Source organism: Muntiacus reevesi, unplaced genomic scaffold, assembly GCF_963930625.1.
Source record: "Muntiacus reevesi unplaced genomic scaffold, mMunRee1.1 SCAFFOLD_152, whole genome shotgun sequence".
NCBI classification, from domain to species: Eukaryota; Metazoa; Chordata; class Mammalia; order Artiodactyla; family Cervidae; genus Muntiacus; species Muntiacus reevesi.
This window is the reverse complement of record NW_027077820.1, coordinates 139,233-155,226: the sequence shown is the minus strand read 5'-3', so window position 1 is coordinate 155,226 and position 15,994 is coordinate 139,233. Positions and strand designations below refer to the sequence as shown.

General features: G+C 34.7%; 1 long non-coding RNA gene across 1 annotated transcript in view; it reads left to right on the top strand.

The window, feature by feature from the left end:
• Positions 1–1,053: 1,053 nt before the first annotated feature.
• Positions 1,054–15,994, top strand: part of LOC136155173 (uncharacterized) — a 36,560-nt gene continuing 21,619 nt past the window's right edge. The window contains exons 1-2 of the long non-coding RNA XR_010660705.1: positions 1,054–1,160; positions 9,202–9,307. This is a non-coding gene — a long non-coding RNA (uncharacterized lncRNA). The remainder of the gene's footprint in view (positions 1,161–9,201; positions 9,308–15,994) is intronic.

Below are 15,994 nucleotides of genomic sequence, written 5' to 3'. Positions count from 1 at the left end.
ATGATTAAAATCTTACAGAAAGCCCACCAATGATGAGCAATCTAACATTTGCAGTCTCAGTTGTCAACTGTGCCAATTTCATGAAAATCATATTATCATAGTTGGATCCAGGCTAACCACAGAGAGCTCTTTCTCTATCCATAATTACATAATTAGATTATTTTTATCTTAAAGCTTACTTTAAGTAACATTTTCTCTATGGTATATTATTAAAGAATCATGCCTTCTTGAAGTCTCTTTGTAAGCCAAGAAACCCACATGTTACACATTATAGGGGGAAAAAAATAGCTTTCATGAGATTTCTGCCCAGCTTTGAATCAAGGTTCAGGAACTGTATTACAGTCTGCCAGTGACATTTTGGGAATGAAGAGAATACAGTTGCAGAGCAAACTTTACTAAAATAATTGATGAGACAAGATATTGGATGTTAAAAAAATGCTATTACTCTTAGTGCCAAACCTATCTTTCTCAAGAGTTAGACTTGGACATTTGAGATAAGATTTTAAAACTATGTTCTCTATATAGAAACTGCATCTGCTATCGTAGGCTGAGGGGAGGAGGCAGTCTTGATCTACAATAAGTCTATTTTGTTTTAATGTTTGGTTATTAATATATACAATATCGTTCATCCTCATTCTCAGTTTTATATAAGCCAAAGAGAGTGTAAATTCATCAATACTACACAAACCAGGCATACAGAGTTTGGTAACTGACTGTGAATTCTGGTAAATTGCTTATATTTCTCTAGAAATGTTGGTTTGCAGATCTCATGCTTGATACGCTAGAAATGTGTGACAAAGATATTACTCAAGATAAGGACACAAAGCCTAGGGAAATAGAAATATGTGAGATGATAACCCCACTCAACCAAATAGACAATGTTAGTTAAGTAGTGAATGTTTTTATTTCATTTATTTTATTTTCTATAGATTTATAAATGAAAAAAAGATGAGCTTAAGAAACAAGGCTGCTCTGAATCAAATATGGAAGAATGTCCATTTCAAGTCTTAGCTGAATCTGAGTCTGAAATTGCTTATCAACTTTTTTTTTTTGATTACAGAATGCTGCCTTATGCAGATGTGCAGTGAATCCTTGAACAGGAGAGTTATTTGTCCTCCCAGTCTTCCCTGTATCAAAACCCATTGACAACACAACTAAAAGTAAGTTATTAAACTTGTCCTTAATTCTGCCTATAGTGATACAGCTCTTTGAGATTTCTCACAAAGCTTTTCTCCAGGTTGGGATTCTACTCTGAGGAATTATAAACTGGAGTAAATTTCAGTTTCCTATATCTAAAGTTTAAGATCACTGTCGCATCTTTGTTGTATCCTGTGATGCACTGCATCACTGATACATCATTGGATATCTTCCCAACTGTATTAGAAACTTATGGTTTCCTTCTACCTTTAGTAAATTTTCTTTCACTGGCTTTGTTATTTTTCCATGATGGGGAAATTTGAGCATGGATATTTGAGTACACTATAAAGCATCCAGGGCAAACTGGATTTGGTTATGTCACAACCCACTCCAATGTTTTTGCCTGCAGAATTCTATGGACACAGGAGCCTGCCAGGCTACAGTCCATGGGAACGCAAAGAGTGGGACATGACTGAGCAACTAACACTTTCATTTTTCAACCCAAGAAGGTCTGTGGGTTCATGATGCAAATTCGCCTATCTCCATTCTAACAATATAGACCTATGTATCGATCATTAAAAAATAGTTCTCATCACTGAACTAAAATTATTAAAGACAATATGTATCCATTTTTAGATAGTTTACTACGCATTAGGGGGAAGTGTTGATTTAATGACACTTCTCCTCAGTTGTCTTGTATATTGTTGTTGTTGTCATTTAATCTCTCAGTTGTGTCCAACTCTTAGCGACCCAATGGACGTTAGCCCACCAGGCTCCTCTATACATGAGATTTCCCAGACAAGAATACTGGAGTGGGTTGCCATTTCCTTCTCCATGGAACCTTCCTGACCCAGGGATCAAATCTCCATCGCCTGCATTGGCAGGTGGATTCTTTACCACTGAGCCACGAGGAAGCCCTGTTTTGTATATGATAACTGAAAAGGCAGAAAGACAGGACACTGAAAGATGAACTCCCCAGGTTGGTAGGTGCCCAGTATGCTACTGCTGATCGGTGGAGCTATATCTCCAAAAAGAATGAAGGGATGCAGCCAAAGCAAAAACAACACCCAGTTGTGGATGGGACTGGTGATGAAAGAAAGGTCTGAGGCTGTAAGAGCAATATTGTATAGGAACCTGGAATGTTAGATCCATGAATCAAGGCAAGTTGGAAGTGGTGAAACAGGAGATGGCAAGAGTGAACATCAATACTTCAGGAATCAGTGAGCTAAAATGGACTGGAATGGGTGAATTTAACTCAGGTGACCATTAAATCTACTCCCGTGGGCCAGAATCCCTTAGAAGAGTGATAATCTCTAAGAGCAGAGGCACATGATGTGGTTGTACCAACATTACAGCTTAATGATTGGAAGGACAGCACAGGGATGGGGATCCCAAGTGGAGCCAGGTAATCAGGGTAAAGGAAGCAGAGATAAAAGCTCTGGAAGGCTGAAGTGGAATGAACAGTGAATGTGGGGCAGAATATGAGAGTGGAGGGGGCTGCATAATGAGAAAGTTCTGGAAAATTGCAGAAGGGTCACCTTGAGTCTTTGGTTAAGTACTGATCTACACAAACATTAGGGGAAACTCTGAAATTAGAGAAAGAACCTGGGAAAGGCCAGGAGTGACAAGTTTTTTGAGTTCACATAAGATGGAAGTAATTTCTGTTCTTGAAGTCAAAGTGGAAAGACCTCATGATACATCAGGTCTTAGCAGTGAAAGCAAGTGAAAGTAAGTTAGCCTTAAAATTCTCTGTGTGTGCCTGCTTCATCGCTTCAGTCGTGTCCAACTCTTTGCAACCCTATGGACTGTAGCCTACCAGTCCATGGGATTCTGCAGACAAGAATACTGGAGTGGGTTGCCATGCCCTCCTCCAGGGGATGATCTTCCCAACCCAGGGATCAATCTTAGGTCTCCCCCATTGCAAGCAGTTCTTTACTGCCTGAGCTACCAGGGAAGCCACTTTCCTTTTTAACCTTTTTTAACATGTTTAAAAAGTTAAAAAGAAAGTTTTGAAAAATTAATATGACCCACATGTAACCTAACTGTCTGCCTGGTGAAAATACAGTGCTCTTTAAAGGTATATATATAAAAAAAAAAGTCCTTTATTGTACAATATGAAATACACAGTGTCCAGCATCTAGTCAAAAATTACTAGGCAATCAAAGGAACAGAAAAATACAGATTTTAATCAGGAGAAATATAATTTGATAGAAATAAATGCAGAAATAGCACATAAAGGAATTAACAAATGAAGAGTTTGGAAAGCTGGGACAACTTCCAGTTTATGGTCTACAGTATAGAAATCTTAGAAATTTCACTTCATTTTCAGAAAAAGAAAAAGATGAACAAAGTAAAAATCAGCAATCATTTTTAGATATATGATATACATCAGAGAATTGAAGGTCACAGGGCAAACTACTGCCCCAACTGGAGACAGATTCATATACTGCAAGTCAAAGTGTTTTCTTCACTAGGAGCAAAAGTCTAAGAGCAGAAGTCTGTTAGAAATACTTAAACAGCAACTGCTGAATTGTTGGAAGTTCTGTTTGGATAAGCTTGAATGTTAAGAGACTCCAGGCAGGCCAGTCATACAAGTTGTCTCATGCTTATGAGAGTTTTACCCCCAATAGTCCCACTAGCTTTTGAGGATGAACATTAGAGAGAGATGTCCTCATGATTCCCACAGTGTGAGAAGAATGCAGCATTCTGAAATATTCCAAAAGCATCCTATTATCCTTAACAAAGAATACCCTCTAAAGTTACTATTTTACCAAAATCTGACTGACTTGTATTTTAATAAAGCCTATCTGACTTAGGAGAAGGGAAATATCAAACTCCAGCCCCATTTTACCTTTGATGTGGGGAAAGGGAAATAACCAACTTCAGAAACACCTCTTCATTTCTGTGTCACCCAAGGTGAGAAAACTAGAAAAATAGCAAATTAAATCCAAAGTAAGAACAAACGAATAATAAAAAATTAGGGTAGAAATCAGTGAAATTTAAAACAGAAATCAATAAAGGTGGCAAAACCAAAAGCTAGCTCTTGGAAAGTATCAACGAAGTTGATGAACCTCTAGTCAAATTAACTAAGAAAAATAGTGACCAGTGGTTGCCAGGGATTAGGGTGCTGGGAGTGAGGGATGAGCAGGTGGCACAAAGGCCTGGGAAGCTATCTGTATGTTACACTGTAATGGTGGAGACCTGACATTATGCACTTGTCAAAACCCATAGAAATATACACACAAAGAATGAAGGCTACTGAATGAAGGCTACTGTAATCTGTACACTTTAGCGAATGATAATGTGTATGTATAGGCTTATCAATTGCAAAAAATTTGCCACACTACTCTGAGATACTAAACATGGGGAAAACTGTCTAGTTTAGGGGAAATTGAGTATACATTGGAATTTTTGTACTTTCTGCTCACTTTTTTCTAGAAACTTACTGACTCTATATAGTGTGCTAATTTAAAAGGTAGCTGAGATAAACATTAGAACTTCTCTATAAAGGATATAAAAGAAAACCTGAACATGATGAGATCTTAGACACAATAATCATAATGAAGTTGTAAACAAAATTCAGATAGATTTTCTAGAGATTAAAAGTACAACATATACTTAAAAAAATACACTGAATGTTATTATAAGTATATAAGTCACAGGCAACCTCATTACATTTAAAGGCATGCTAATGAAAAGTATGTTAAAAAGTCATAGAAAAAGATGAAAATAAATTTCACTATTAGAGGGATATTATCAAGTATTATAACACATTAGTAACTGGAGTCCTAGAAGAAGAAAAAATAATGAGGCAGGAAAGAAATGTGATGAAATAGTCATGAAAAGTTTATAAATTTGATGACTGACAGACACATAAATTCAATAATTTAAATAATAACAAAAGCACAATGGTGGTAATGAAACCAACACTAAGGTTTATAATAAAATCACTGAAAACCAGAGACACTAAGAAAATCTTAAAAGAAGGTAGAGAAAAAAGACACATGACAAAGAGAAAAATATACATCAAAATGAAAGCAGACTTCAGAAACTATAAAACCAGAAGACAGTGGCATAAGATCTTTAAGATGCTAAATGAAAAATATTTCTTGACCTAGAATTATTGCATGTATCACAATATTCTTCAAACTTACAGGCAAAAATATGTTTCAGACCAAAAAAAAACTTGTGAGAATTAAGAAGATTCATACTAAAAGTAATACTTAAGGAAAATATTCAAACAGAAGTTAATTGGTACCAAACGTATATTTGAATCTGCAAAAAGAGTGAGAGTGCTGGAAATGGTAAATATTTGAATGCTGTTCAGTTGCTAAGTCATGTCTGACTCTGCAACCCCATGGTCTGCAGCCTGGCAGGCTCCTCTGTCGATGGAGATTCTCCAGGCAAGAATACTGGAGAGGGTTACCATTTCCTTCTCCAAAATATTTAAATAAACATTCAAATATTTAAAGAAGATATATGTTCTCACTTTAAAAAATTTCTGTAGCAGATCATTTCCTTGTCATTATTAACAAATATACTTGACATTTATTATTAAGAAGTAATAATGCATGGTTTCGTTTATAGAATTAGCAGAAATAAAACATATGACAACAATACAACCAAAGAGGAAAAGTGAATATGGAGTTACACTCTTATAAGATTTTTATACTGTATTTGAAGTGATAATAACATAATCTTAATTTAGACTGTGATAAGTTAAAGATGAATATGGTAAACTCTAAAGCGATTACTAATAAGAAAAAGGAACAAGGTGAGCTAACTAAGAGTAAAGATACAATAGAATCATATAATTAATCTCATAACATCATTAATATAAAAATGCAGAAATATTTGATAAGAGAAAGATGAGATGGAACAAATAGAAAATAGCTTTAACTTCAGTCTTATTGATAGCCACACTGAATATATTGTGTCATCCAATGCCAAAGTCACATTTAGGTATTAGGGACATATATGTTTAGGCCAAATTGAAATGTGGTATGAGTATAAAACATGCATTGGCTATCAAAAACTTAGTATGAGTTAATCTAATGTAAAATAGTCAGTAATATATTTTTACATTGATTGTTTAAATGAGAATATTTTTGGATATATTTGAATAAATAAAGCAAAGTATTGAAAGAGTATTTTAACCCTTTTTGGTGTGTCTACTAAATTTTTTAAAAATTACATATATGTGACTAATATTTGTGGCTCACATTTTATTTTCATTGGATAGCACTGGCCCAAATACCCCAATTAAAAGTCAATATTGTCAGATTGGATGAAAACCAAAACCTATATATACATGTTGTCTACAGGAAACCCACTTTAAGTATTAAAATATAAATGTTAAAGAATGGAAAAAGTTATAATATGAAAACACCACTTAGATGAAAGCTGGAGTGCTCATATTCTATCAAACCAAGTTGACCTCAGAACAAGGAAAAATGCCAGGACCAAGAGAGACGTTATATATTAATAAAGAGGCCAATTTATCAAGAAGCTATAATAATTCTAAATTCAGTAAGAGAAGTTTGAAATATGTGAATAAAAAATAACAGCAGACTGACATCTTAAGAAATGCTAAATCAAGCTAAAATGATTCATTCAGGCTGAAGAAATGATACCAAATTCAAATTGGATCCTCAGAAAGAAATGGTAAAAATAAGGGTAAATGGAAAACTGTATTTCTCTTTATATACTTTTACAGTAAAAAATGGAGTTCATTGAATTTATCATCTGTTTAGGCTCATTTATATATGTAGTTGTACTGTGTCTACAATTTACATGAAGTGGTCCAATTTTAACTCTATGTTGGTTAGGAAAAAACTAAATATGTGCACTGTAATCCATCAAGTTAAGAAAAAAAGAAAGGGAAAAAACTATAGTTATTAAGAAAGTAGGTAAAATAAAATTTTTTACGTATTCAAAAATCAGAAACAAATGAGAAAAGGGGGAACAGAGTAACAAAAAAAGGGGGATAAATGAAAAAACTGCATGGCAGATCTAAATTGAATCATATCAATAATTATATTAAACACTAAGAAACTAAACACCCAAATTAAAAACTGTCCAAATGGATAAAAGACCCAACAATAAGTCATATAACAGATACAGTTTAAGTAATAATACATAGAAAAGTGCTGCAATTCTAAGATAAGCACAGCCCTGTTAATAAGAGATTTACTTAGTAAATGGCTAATGAGGAGAAATATATTTAGCACGCCAAGAGTAAGAAAAGAAGGCTGTAGTGGCAGTGTTAATAATAGATAAAACTGACCTTAACACAAATTGTATTCCTAAAAATAGAGATTTCACAATGATAACTCATTTCATTAGGAAGACAAAATTATCATAACTATGTGCTTAAGAATAAAGTTTAAAAATATGAAGCAAAAATGAACAGGATTAAAGAAACAGATAATTGGAAAAATAAAGATTTTGATAGAGACTTTCTCCTCTTTAAGAAATTGATAGAGAAACTAGACTTTAAGCAATCAAAATCAATTCACCTTCAAAGAAGATAAAGTATCAAATAATTCAATATATATACATGGAGATATGTATATAAAAGCAAAAATAAAAATTTAATCCTTAAAAAGTTTTGGCTCTCTACATTTTATGCTTCATATCAGAAGATAAAACAATGTCTTTTATATAAAACAATGAGAACTAGGTTTACTTTCTTTTATTCTGATGTCTTTGTAAAAAGTTATTTTCTATTTTGATTAACCTTGAAAACAAACATTCAGCTATCAGGGCAAACAATGGCAAATATATGACATTTTATTAAGCCCTGTTCTAAACTAAGTCAACACCACCTTTGCTTCACCTTCTTACTTAGAAGTTAATGGCAAAAAAGTCAACGGCTAAAACTGACAGTAGTTTTTGAAAATGAAAATTATCAGAAAGCATCTCAAATTCAAAATCTTTCGGGCATGGGAAATATAATTTTGCTTTATGTCTCATAGTCTATGAGAATGTTTGCTTTTTACTGTTAAGTCTAGGATGTATCTAGTGGTTGCAATGCACCATAAGCTTTTTATATGGAAAACATGCTTCTTATACAGTGGTCAATATGGTATGACATTTGAGTAGGCACAAAGTGAAAAAAAGATTTTTCTGAAAAACATCATCAACCCCTCACAAGACCAAAGATTGGCATAGTGGTGGAAGCAACCTGTGTTGTTCATTAGGTCTGACACCAATTTTGTATTAATTTGATTTCTTTTTCTCTTAGCCATGTGAGTGATATGCATGTGCCCCCTCCCTCACCTGATAGCTCAGTTGGCAAAGAATCTGCCTGCAATGCAGGAGACCTGGGTTCAATCCCTGGGTTGGGAAGATAAGATCCCCTGGGGAAGGGAAAGGCTACCCACTCCAGCAGTCCATGGTGGGCCACAGAGAATCGAACAGGGCTGAGCGACTTTCACTTTCTCCCTTACAACAATTTCCCCCTCCTTTTACAACTGGCACTTTTGGTTGGTGATATGTGTAGAGTTTTCCTGTTGCTGGTCCCAAATCTGGCATTATTTCTGACAGTCATTTTCTTTGGATAAAATCCAAATATTTTAGAAGATTGAAGTAAATTAACTGTGTTATCTATTTCAATAAAAGAGCCACCACAGCCAAGCCAACATAAACAGGCTATAACAGTGATGGCCAATTTAAAGGTTCATTAACAAATACCAGTAGTAGCACTATAATTTCCAACCTTTTATCACTCAAATATGAAACTACAGGCATTGAAGACACCAGAGAGAAAACTATGTCACACCACAGACTGTCGATCAGTTTTTTACTTATCATTATAAACTTCCAAAATGTAAGTTAAGTTCTCGCTGTCTTGCTAATTTTCAGATTTAATTGTGCCCCCAAAATGATGACAGTGTTTTAGTTGTTCTTTTTTGTGCTTCCTTTCCCATTTGTCTCCTCTGGCAAACACTTACTTTCTGATCATTTACCCTCCTTAACGAATCTCCTTGTTTAATTGTTTAAAATGATCTATATAGTTTTAAGTGAGTTTGGAGCCTCAATGTTTACTTCACTTGTTCACAGTGTGATGGCAGAAAGATGTAGAGGAAACAAAAATGACAGTGGTACCCTAGAATTGAGGTATGGTTTCTGCTCTCTCTTCTGGGCAGAAAAGAAGTCACAGTCACAGGTAAGTTGAACTCCACCTTACAAAAACACCTGGTTGTAACTTGTGTACAAGAAAAAGCTAAAAGTCAAAGTGACAAATTGGGAAAAACTATTCACAAAACCCTGTAGATTAATAATATTTATTATTCATCTGCTACAAATTTGTGAATGTTTTGCCTAGTTTTAATAATAACATTAATCATTTCTCTGCAAAAGACTTTTAACCTTTCAAGTGGCAATTTTAAAACTCTTAAGAAATGAAAATTGATTAAAATTTATAAAAAATTATAGAGGAAGAAATCTAAACATAAAGATAGGAATGACTTTTCACTCTTATCTGTGCCTTCATTTGTAATAATAGTACAATAAAAGAGCACACAGTTTTCACTCATCCTCTTAGTAATGAAAATTGAGGAATAGTGTTGGGTACTGTTGAGGGTGGATGAGACAGGAAAAGTAAGTGCGGATGGTGCTCAGGGCCGATGGGACATTTATGCACTCTCTCCTTTGACATTCAGCTGCAGGGAACTAGACATTGTAAAATTCAGTGAGATAGTCACGTTTATGAACTAATTGTTTGAAGTACAAATAAGTATAATATTTTTGATATGTATTTGGTATGTGCTGTGATAATTTTAAAAGTGAATCAACTCTGATATTCTAGTGTGAGGAAACAATCACATGTTTAGACAAAAACTTAACTACTAAGTTGATTCATAACATAATACCATATAGTAATGGAAAGTCAGATATAATCTAGATAGCCAAAAGCATGGCTTAAAAGAACCTGACAATCTTTATGATGACATGTCATGCAAGCAGTGAAAGAGAATATCAGGCAATATTTATTAACACGAGAAAACATCTATATTGTGTTGGTTGTTAAAATCAGAGGCAAAATTGTTTATAATATAAGCACGATCTTGTCAAAAGATATGTATAATGTCATTACATACATATTCATGTAATTATATAAAATTATATAAAAATTTAGTTTTATATATTCATATTTAAGGTCAAAAGGAAATGATGGTCTCTATCATCACTTATATTCGTCCACTCAAACTGTTAAAACACCATAGACTGGGTGGATTAAACAACAGAAATATATTTCTCACAGTTCTGGAGGCTGGAAGTCTGAGCTGAGGGTACTGGAAGGGTAGGTGTCTGGTGAGAAGTCTCTCTGGACTGCAGATGGCTACTTTCTCACTGTGTCTTCACATGGAGGAAAGAGAGAGCTCTTCTTATAAGGACACTAATTCCACCATGAGGGTCTTACCCCATCCCCCATGATCTCATCCTAACCTAATTCCCTGCCTATGTCCATACATTCAGATATCATCACCATGGGATTTAGGACTTTAATGTATAAATTTAGGGGATACACATACAGTGTAACTGAACACTTCACAGATGACTTATAATTTCTTCTTAAACAAAGCAATTAATCATATTCCATAGATTCTAAATAGGTTAATTTTTATATTAAACAGTATTAAAAACAGTTGAAACATTAAAATTCTAAATGGCAGGATGATGAATCTGGTTTCATTGTATGCTTCTGAGCATTTCACAAAGCTTCCCTTGATCACTTCTCTCATATTCAGTAACTTTTTGAGATCAGAATGACAATCATTAGGCATCCTATTTCTTAGTTATGCACATTAGTATTTCAAATAAGAGTCATAATTTAATCAGGGTGCATAGTTGCTACTAGGGCAAAATTGGGAAAGGAATAGTTTTAGATTCCTAATGTTTTACACACTATAGCAGTCCTGCTGTGTTTCCAGTAAAATACCTTGGAACATAGTCCATGACAAAAACAGATCAGGCTTTTCCTTCAAACGTTAATTACTCAAGTACGAAAGTGCCAGTGAGGAAATAGTGCCAACTACAGGGATCACATGGGGGCAAGAATGAGCCTGCCGGGAACCCCTTCTTAAAACTTTACAGCCCAGTTCTATTTTTCCTAATGTATGGCAAACAAAACCATGAAGAAAAAGAGTAAGGAAGAAAGAGTAGGAGAGGAAGGACGCAAAGAAGGAAGAAGATGAGAAAGGAAGACAGGGAAGGGAAGAAGGAAAGACAGCAGGAAGGAGAGAAAAGAGGAAACAAGTGATACGAGGTTTGGCCCGCAATCCAAAAGTTAATCCTGTTAGGGGAAGAACTATATAAGCCAAATTTCACTGGTTGAAATTTTCACTTAATTCGTTACAAAATTGTATGAGAAGATGCTTTGGACTTACTTAGCTTTCTGGTTTGTTTTTGTTGGCTTAATAAACATACTTTGGAAAGAGAATGTACATTTGGAGCCCTAATATACCTCTACCCTCCCCAGGATACTCTACCCACTCCTGCCTCTAAGGAGGCAGAAGCCTTTGGTGCTGAAGCGCTGGCAGCACACTCGGGCCAGACAGTATCCTTAAAGACCACAGCCTGCTGGAAAGCAGAGTTGCTGCAAAAAGCAAGCTCCTAGTAGCTATCTCAAAACACTTTTCTTCTTTTTCTCCCTATTTTGGTCACCCTGGGAAACACTTTAAAAAAAAAAAATCAACTCTATTGAAATGTAATTTACATAAAATAAATATTACTCTTTTAAGTGTATAGCTTGGTGAATTTTGACAGATGTAATTATCCAGGTAGCTCCTGGAACAAACAAGATGTTATTTCCTTCACTCCAAAACTTTCCCTTATACCCCTTCCCAGTTATCTTTCCTATCTCCAACACCATTCTGTTACTCTGAATTAGATTTGTCTCTTAGGAACTTTCATATAAATAGACTGGACTGTTTTGTGCTTAGCGTTTTGTAGTTAGAAAGTTTTTGAGATTCATTCATACTGTTGGACATATCACTAGTTTATTCCTCTATATTGTAGTAGATATAGTTTTACCGCTCTTTCCTGTATAGTCGATACATTTTCTATTTTTTGTCTAGTCTTACTGCTCAAGGCCTTTAGTCAAATAAGTGATAAGAACATCCTTGCCTTATCTCCAATTTCAGGGGGAAATCATTAATTCTTTCAGCACTAAATGCTTGGCACAGGGTTTTTAGACATGCTCTTTATTAGGCTGAGGAACTTACTTTCTATTTTTAGCTAGATAATTTTAACATATTGAGTGTTTAAGTGTTTTAATTTTTTCTTACATCTGTTGAACTGATCATATAATTTTTCTGTTCAAATAATGAATAAGGTGAACAAAATTGATTTTTATGAGCTATTATTCAACCTTGCAATTCTATTAGAAACTCCAGTTGCTCATTTTACATATTCTCAAGCTCAATTTGTTATTATGTTTTAAGGGAGTTTTGATCTATGTTTATAAAGAATATTAGTCTGCAGTTTGATTGCTTATAAATGTCTTTGTCTTGGTTTAACAGAGTAATACTGGCCCTGTAACATCAGTTAGGAAGTGTTTCTTTCACTTCTATTTTCCAAAACATTTTGTTTGGGATTATTGCTCTACTTCCTTAAAGTTGAGCAGAACTCATCAGAGAAATTATGTAGTCTAGAATTTTATTTGTAGGGAACTTTTAAAGTAAAATTCAAATATTCTTAGTAGTTAAAAACTAGGGTTTTACAAAGAATTTGGCATGTCATCTAGTCTGCCAAATGTACTTGCCTAAAGATTTCATAACATCCCTATTATCAGATTAATGTCTGTAGGTTCTGTAGTTATATTCTTTCTGTTTCATTCCTGATAGCTAAAATCTGTGACTTTTCCATTTTCTTCTTGATAAATCTAGCCAGACATTTTTCAGATTCATTTTTTTCCTTCAAATTACCGATTTATGTTTCTGTTAATTTTCTCCATGATCTGAGCCACCAAGGATGCTCTTATCTTTTAAAATGTTCTTCCTTATACTTAATTTGGGTTTACTTTATGCTTCATTTTTTAGCTTCTTAAGGTAGAACCTTAATCTATTATCTTAAGATAATAGATTCTATATGTTCAATATAAGAATATTAAATCTATACATTTTCCCGTAAGAAATATTTTAGCTGCACCACACAATTTTTATTATATTTTCATTTTCTAAAACTATTTTCCAATTTCCCTTGTGCTTTTCTTTTTCCTTTGACTCATGGGTTATTCTGCAACACTTTGCATCCTGCCAAATGATAGAGTATTCTTCTATATATCCTACTAATGTCCTTTTTCTGGTCCATAATATAAATTAGGTTCTCTCATTTCATTTAGTTGTCATGTCACCATGTCTTCTGACAGTTCCTTAGTCTTATTCAGACATTTGAAAAATGAAAAAAAAAAAAAAAAGAGTACCAAAATTGGGCAGGTCATTTATTTTTGTAGAATATCTCTCAACTTTAATTCTTCTGGCGTTTTCTCACAATTACATTAAAATTAAATATTTTTTTGGTAAAAAAACACCACAGAATGGATGTTATGACCTGCTCAGCGCATCATATAAGAAACTCCATGTCTTTGATGTATCTTGTGACGAGTAGCATTCAATGTGATCACGTGGCTAAGGCGGCACCTCCACTGTAAGTGTGCCATTTCATAATGACGCGTATTGTGGGAGATGCTTCACACTGTGCAGACAGCTTCTCAATGTGCCTGTGTCACACTGATTTTAATATTTCTCAAAGGTTCTGCCTTGTGATGATTATTACTGAAAATGAATGATTTTCTATTTTCTTTACTCCTTCTATATTCAGTGATGAAAGTTTTACTGTAAGAAAGAGCTGGCCCTTGTGATTCTTCCCCTTTTTTGTTGACATATTCAATTATTTATATTAGTATGGACTCGTGGATATCTTATCTTCTTCTCGAGGTTATAAATCTAACTATCTTTATTATTTTACAGCTCAAAATTTCCCAGATTTGGCTATGAGAGCTCCTTCGGGTTGGGTTTTGTGTCTTCTTCAAAAATCTCCATCATCATTCTGGGAGCACTTTCTTACTTTCTGGCATCAAAATATCCCCGACTCATCTTACATTTTCCTTGCCCGATCCTGATGCCAAATGTTTCTCCAAGGATCTTGACTCCTCTAATTAGGAACAATATTCTCATTGTTACTTCAGTGGTATTGCTTCTAGGCCCTTTTGCTGGAGGAGGTAGGAAATATATATATATATCAACTCATACACTCATATACATCTATGTTTCTACATTTATCTACTTGTCTGAGTACTAAAAACATACCATATGCTTTTCCCCCTAGTCTAACACTACAGCATTCATTCTGGCCTTCCCTTTTCCCTCATTTGTATCAATAACTATTTTCTGAGAGTAGACGCCCAGGCTTTCATTATCCACCATATATTTACTTTTTGCTCAATCCTAGCACACACACAAAGTAATTTCATATCTACAAACTCATAACCTTGTGAAAAGCACATTTACAAACTGGAGTCTAATATTGTTCACACAGTTCTTTTTTGTCTTTAGCCTTACAGATACAGTCAATTTGTGTGTGTGTTTAAGACTTCTTTGGCTGGTTTTTTCTGCCCCAGTCTAATCAATGTGATTATATTTATCATTTTGTAATAGAGTCAAGTTTGTTACCTTTTGAATTTTATTTTGTATATACCGTATTCTGACAGGTTTTAATCGCTTGAGACTATGGGAAACATTATCACCATTCTAAGAGTCATAGCTCAAAATATACTCAACAAAGTGTCATTTCTTCCTCTTCTGTCATGTTTCATTTCCAGCTGGGCTCTGAGGGTGAACTGTCTCAAAGGTTTCAAAATTACATTTCCTGCGTATTAATATCTTTTGCACAGAAGATCATGCATACATATTTCTTAAATCCTATTTTTTCTTATTGTATACTAAGGAGAGTCTTTTGCACTTTGTTTTTTATTGCTTGCTAGTTTATTATGTTCAATATCAAAATAGTTAAATATTGGTATAAGAGCTCCAATAACATCCTTTTTCCTGAGTTCCCAGAGAAAACCCTTCTCGTTTCTGAATTTGTTTCAGTTGTCTGATTTACTCCTGATTGTGGCTCATGTTGTCTTGCTTCTTGCCATGCTCAGTACTTTTATGTTGGAGTCATGTCTGCACTGTTGTTTTCCTTGAAAGAGTCTGTCCTTTCATCTGGCAGCAGTTTAAGCTACTAGCAGATCTGCTTGATCTCTTTAAGGCCTCTTGTTAAGCTTTGTTATGGTTGGCCTAGAGTAGGCTTCACTCCAGATAGAGTTTAGCTCTAGTAGTAATGCATGACCCAGTGGATTATCACCAGGGACCCTCAGTGGCCTGATCAAATGTCTTTCTACTTTCTCTGATCTCTGGGATTGTTCAGCTTACAAGTTACGGACTATCCTTTGTTCAGCCTCACGAACTTGAACTCTATACATAGACTGATTAGTTCTCAGCAAAAATGCAAGAGTACCCCGAGCACGTTTCTGAAGCTTTTTCCCCTTGTACTTCTTTGTCTGCAACTTTGCTGTGCAATCTCAGCATGCTCCTCCATGGTTTCTGTATCCTCAACTCAGCAAGACCTGGAGGATTTGCTTGGACTCCCTCTTCCAGTGCCCATGATTCAATAACGCAGCCAAGCAGAACATGGGTCCTCATGTGCTAATCTTGTTTCCTTTCTCTCAAGGTTCCCTGTTTCTTCTGTCCATTGTACAATGACTGAAAACAATCGATGCCTATATCTTGTTCAGCTAAGTTTTTACCTCACTAAAGCAACTTTGGTTTCTGTTTTTACATCAGGCTTGAAGGCTGAAGTTTGC